The sequence below is a fragment of the Salmo salar genome, chromosome ssa15 (assembly GCF_905237065.1).
Source record: "Salmo salar chromosome ssa15, Ssal_v3.1, whole genome shotgun sequence".
Taxonomy (NCBI): domain Eukaryota; kingdom Metazoa; phylum Chordata; class Actinopteri; order Salmoniformes; family Salmonidae; genus Salmo; species Salmo salar.
In genome coordinates this window covers 40,433,672-40,439,683 of record NC_059456.1, presented here as the reverse complement: position 1 = coordinate 40,439,683, position 6,012 = coordinate 40,433,672, and the positions used below count along the sequence as shown (strand labels likewise).

The following is a 6,012-nucleotide window of genomic DNA, read 5'->3' as shown; positions in this document are numbered from 1 at the left end:
ACTCAATCATCAAGTTTGCAGATGACACAACAGTGGTAGGCTTGATTACCAATAACGATGAGACAGCCTACAGGGAGGAGGTGAGGGCCCTGGCAGAGTCGTGCCACGAATATAACTTCTCCCTCAACATCCAAAAAACGAAGGACCTGATCATCGACTTCAGGAGACAGAAGAGAGAGCAAGCCCCCATCCACATTGACGGAGCCACAGTGGAGAGGGTGAAAAGCTTCAAGTTGCTCGGCGTGCAAATCATTGACAACCTGAAATGGACCATCCACACAGTGTGGGGTAGAAGGTGCAACAGGACCTCTTCAACCACAGGAGGCTGAAGAAATTAGTTTGGCCCTTAAGACCCTCACAAACTTCTACAGATGCACCATTGAGAGCATCCTGTCGGGCTGTATCACCACCTGGTATGCAGTTGCACCGTCCGCAACCACAGGGCTCTCCAAAGGTTGGTGCGGTCAGCCCAATGCATCACGGGGGCACACTGCCAGCCCTCCAGGATATCTATAGCACCCAGTGTCACAGGAAGGCCAAGATCATCAAGGACCTGAGCCATCCGAGCCACAGCCTGTTCACCCTGAAACCATCTCGAAGGCGGAAACAGTACAGGTGCATCAAAGCTGGTACTGAGAGACTGAAAGGCCATCAGACTGTTAAATAGTCACCACTCACCACTAGCCGGCCTCTGCCCAGTACCCTGCCCTGAACTTAGTCACTGTTACTAGCCGTCTACCACCCGGTACTCTACCCTGCGCCTTAAAGACTGCTGCCCTACATAATCATTGAACACTGATCACTTTAATCATGTTTACATACTGTTTTACCAACTTCATATGTATATACTGTATTCTAGTCATGGCTTATCCTATAACTACTGCTGTACACACCTTTTCTATTCATATACTGTCCATAATGTCTATACACACCATATTTCTTCTGATATTCATTCAGATATTTCTTAATTCCTTTCTTTTTATTTCTTGGATTTGTGTGTATTGTTTTGTATTGTTAGGTATTACTGCACTGTTGGAGCTAGAAACATAAGCATTTCGCTGCACCTGCCTTAACATCTCCAAATGATGTGTACGCATCCATTACAATTTCATTTGAAATACTTCTCAGAATTATTTATAAAACTACGGTAGCCTACAGTTGAAGTTGGGAACAACTTCTGTATGCATATGGGATAGAATAAATAGTCTATTTCACTTGAAACCACAGTCTCAGGAGAGGCTTGTGATACTATAGTAAAGGTTGTTATTGTTATGGGTTTGATAACCTGTGAGGGGGAATAGAGGTGAGCTAAGCCTTTTGACAGGGAAGGTTCTGGTGATTCACTGCCAGTTGTGATGACTCACCCTTAATTGCTGAAGAAGCAGACATTTAAGCTTGAGGGATTAAGTTAAGTAGAACAGATATTCAATAGTAGTCCACTAATGATAAAACCCTGTGTTACAAAAGTGAAGAGTCACAAAACATTCACATTTTCACAAATGTACTACACATATTTCATTTCAATATATCTACTACCCAATACCAGAATGTATTACTTTGCAGAACCAAATAGGCTTGAAAGTAGTCTGAAGACAGGAACATAATGACCTCGCTCTTTCTAGAATATGCTCTGTCATAACATGCTATTGCTGTTAAGTGGAGCAGCACAGGGGAACCCAAGAGCAGACTCAGACCAGGAAACAGGGATGAATGAACCAATATATTTATTGTAACACAGGGAGAGATGAAGTGCAGACCCAGGGAAGCTTGGATGAGTTGTAAGAAACCAGATGTGGAGGCTGAGGTTGGAGTGAGCTGGGTTAGGACAGGGTAAACAGGTCTGGAGGGGAATCCAAGGGAGTGATGAGTTGAATCCAGAACAGGGTAGCAGGGTGGTGAGATGTGGAACAGGAGACAGGAACCAGAGTCAGAGCGGCAAAACTGCAGTGAGAGGAGAAACAGCATCAGGCAAGGAAATAGGCACAGCAGGATACAGGATCTTAAATAACAACAAATAGTTAGAAGCATGACTGACTGAACAGCGATTACGATCTGGCAGAGTGGAAGTGGCAGGACTGAGTATTTGTAGAGGTCTTGATTATGGAACAGGTTGCAGCTGGTGGGGAACTGCTCTGACTCCAGCACACCTGTCTCCAACCACACAATCACACACACAGAGAGAGAAGAAGAGGGAGAGGGAGAGAACTGGGGGAATGGCTGCAGGTCAAGGAGACACCGGATGTCCACTAGGGGGTGTAGCAGGAGCAGATGTGACAATTGCAATAAATTCACTAAACTAATACGGTTTCTTTTTGTTAGATATACACTCCCCTCTGTAATCATTTGGACAGTGAGGCTCTCTATTGGTTTCATATGAGGTGATAGTACAGAATGTCACCTTAAATTTTAGGTTATTTTCATACATATCTGTTTTTACTGTTTAGAAATGAAAGCACTTTATGTATCTAGTCCCCCTATTTGAAGAAGTATTTGGACAAATTCACTTATTTCATTACAGTAGTCAAAAGTTTTGTATTTGGTCCCATATTCCTAGCACGAAATGACTACATCAAACTTGTTGGATGCATTTGCAGTTTGTTTTGGATGAGTTTCGGATTATGTTTTGCCAATAGGAACTGAATGGTGAATAATGTATTGTGTCATTTTGGAGACCCGGACAGCGCTGGGCCAATTGTGTGCCACCCTATGGGATTCCCAATCACGGCCGGATGTTATACAGCCTGGATTTAAACCAGAAACTGTAGTGATGCCTCTTGCACTGAGATGCAGTGCCTTAGACCGCTGTGCCACTATCTACAGTGGATATAAAAAGTCTACACACACCTGTTAAGATGCCAGGTTTTTGTGATGTAAAAGAATGAGACAAAGATAAATCATGTCAGAACTTTTTATACTGTTAATGTGACCTATAATGTGAACAATTCAATTGAAAAACAAACTGAAATCTTTGAGGGGGAAAAATGAAAAATAAAAACCTTACAATAAATAACCTGGTTGCATAAGTGTGCACACCCTCTTATAACTGGGGATGTGGCTGTGTTCAGAATTAACCAATCACATTCAAACTCATGTTAAATAGAAGTCATTACACACCTGCCATCATTTAAAGTGACTCTGATTAATCACAAATAAAGTTCAGCTGTTCTAGTAGGATTTTCCTAACATTTTCTTAGTTGCATCTCAGAGCAAAAGCCATGGTCCGCAGAGAGCTTCCAAAGCATCAGAGCGATCTCATTGTTGAAAGATATCAGTCAGGAGAAGGGTACAAAAGAATTTCCAAAGCATTACATATACCATGGAACACAGTGAAGACAGTCATCATCAAGTGGAGAAAATATGGCACCACAGAGACATTACCAAGAACTGGACGTCCCTCCAAAATGTATGAAAAGACGAGGAGAAAACTGGTCAGGGAGGCTTCCAAGAGGCCTACAGCAACATTAAAGGAACTGCAGGAATTTCTGGCAAGTACTGGCTGTGTGCTACATGTGACAACAATCTCCCGTATTCTTCATATGAATGGGCTATGGGGTAGGGTGGCAAGACGGAAGCCTTTTCTTACAATGAAAAACATCCAAGCCCGGCTGAAGTTTGCAAAAACAAACATCAAGTCCCCCAAAAGCACGTGGGAAAATGTGTTATGGTCTGATGAATCCAAGGTTGAACTTTTTGGCCATAATTCCAAAAGGTATGTTTGGGGCAAAAACAACACTGCACATCACCCAAAGAACACCATAACCACAGTGAAGCATGGTGGTGGCAGCATCATGCTTTGGGGCTGTTTTTCTTCAGCTGGAACCGGGGCCTTAGTCAGGGTGGAGGAAATTATGAACAGTTTCAAATACCAGGCAATTTTGGCACAAAACCTTCAGGCATCCGTTAGAAAGATGAAGAGGAAGTTCACCTTTCAGCACGACAACGACCCAAAGCACACATCCAAATCCACGAAAGTATGGCTTCACCAGAAGAAGATTAACGTTTTGGAATGGCCCAGCCAGAGCCCAGACCTGAATCCAATTGAACATCTCTGGGGTGATCTGAAGAGGGCTGTGCACAGGAGATGTCCTCGCAATCTGACAGATTTGGAGTGCTTTTGCAAAGAGTGGGCAAATATTGCCACATCGAGATGTGCCATGCTAATAGACTCCTACCCAAAAAGACTGAATGCTGTAATAAAATCAAAAGGTGCTTCAACAAAGTATTAGTTTTAAGGGTGTGCACACTTATGCAACCAGGTTATTGTGAGTTTTATTTTTATTTTTCCCCCTCAAAGATTTCAGTTTGTTTTTCAATTGAATTGTTCACGTTATAGGTCACATTAAAGGTGGAAAAAGTTGTGACATGATTTCTTTGTCTCATTATTTTACATCACAAAAAACTGGCATTTTAACAGGGGTGTGTAGACTTTTAAATCCACTGTATCTCCAACACTTAAAATTATTTAAATGATGAAACTCCTACCTTGTACCTATGTTTGTCCTCTGTATCTGTGTGCCTTTATTTGTTTGATAAAATTCATATTTTTTTCAATAAACATGAATCAAATACAACCACTGACTGTTTGCTCATTGCTCTAAGATGGCAACTCGGCGCATGTGCCAACTGAATCTCAACCAAGAAACATTTGGTGGTGTTATTTGATTAACATTTATTGAAAAGATATGGATTTTAGCAAACAAAGAAAGGCACGCAACTAGAGGTACAATGTGGGCATTTCATATTATATATTTTTTTTAAGTATTGACCTTGGGCGAATCGATGTAGCCAGAGCTAGATTCCACAAAGCCTTGTCTCGGCTCCACGCCGTTGTTGAAGTTCATCATAAACTTCCTCCACCATGGAGTTTAGTCCGCTACCAAATACTAAACATTTGACTACTTTAATACACTATAAGTGAATTTGTCCAAATACTTTTGAAAAAAAATTCACTTTCAAATGGGGGACAAGATACATAGTGATTTCATTTCTAAACGGTAAAACATAAGGTGACACTACTGTCACCTCATACAGTATGAAACATTTGATCTCAAATCAAAAATCCTGGAGTATAGAGACAAATGTACACATTTTTGCTTCACTTTCCAAATAAATACAGAGAGGAGTGTACAAACCAGCCTACTGTAGTCACTCTCAGATGAGGAAAGAGCAGGGAAAATGCCTGAAATGTTTACCGAAAGATGGCGCCGACAGAGAGGGCTGCCTTGCTTCTGGTCCTTAGGGATTTTTTTGTTGTATTATTTCAAATCTCATCCATATATTTACATGTGCATATTCTCATTCCATTTTTTTCCTTAGATTTGTGTGTATTAGGTAGTTGTTGTGGAATTGTTAGATTACATGTTAGATATTGCTGCACTGTCGGAATTAGAAGCACAAGCATTTCGCTACACACGCAATAACACGTGTTTGTGACCAATAACATTTGATTTGATTTGAAAAGTATCTCCCATAATGTTCCAGGATTTAGGATTTGAAATAACAAGGTTTCGTTTACCTTCATGCCCTCAGCCTTCCAGGCAACAGTCATGTGATAGGGGAATTTCCTGTTTGCTGGATGCACACAACAGAGTGCACACTCAACAAGTCATGTGATTGGAGGTAAGCTGTTTGTGAACATGCTTTGTGGAAAACACCCTCACAGTTACTCATCACAATTGCTTTATGTAACAAAGCATCCATTATGTATGTTTACACTGTCCCTCTATTTTAGGGCCTAAAACTGCTTTCGTCAGCATGACTGGACCGGTTTCACCCCGTGTCACACAAAAAAGATCACCATCACTTTTAGTATCACTTAACCCATATTCATCATGGACGTGAGTACACAATCTGTCCTTTATTTAGCCTTGCGCCAGTTCCCTGACTGGAAGGCTTTGTTATGAAACTCTGGGAACCTTGACAAGGGCCATTAGAGGAGTGCCATAATAGCACCACCAGATCAGTCACAATCTTACACTCTTTTGTTCTTTAGGAATTCCTTCTCTTTCATGT

General features: G+C 41.4%; 1 long non-coding RNA gene across 1 annotated transcript; it reads right to left on the bottom strand.

Annotated features, from left to right (window-relative positions):
* Positions 1 to 1,707: 1,707 nt before the first annotated feature.
* Positions 1,708 to 2,088, bottom strand: LOC123727123 (uncharacterized). Its single transcript, XR_006759080.1, has 2 exons — positions 2,036 to 2,088; positions 1,708 to 1,941 (listed from the first exon to the last, which is right to left on the bottom strand). It is a non-coding gene; the product is annotated as an uncharacterized lncRNA (long non-coding RNA).
* Between the last annotated feature and the right edge of the window lie 3,924 nt (positions 2,089 to 6,012).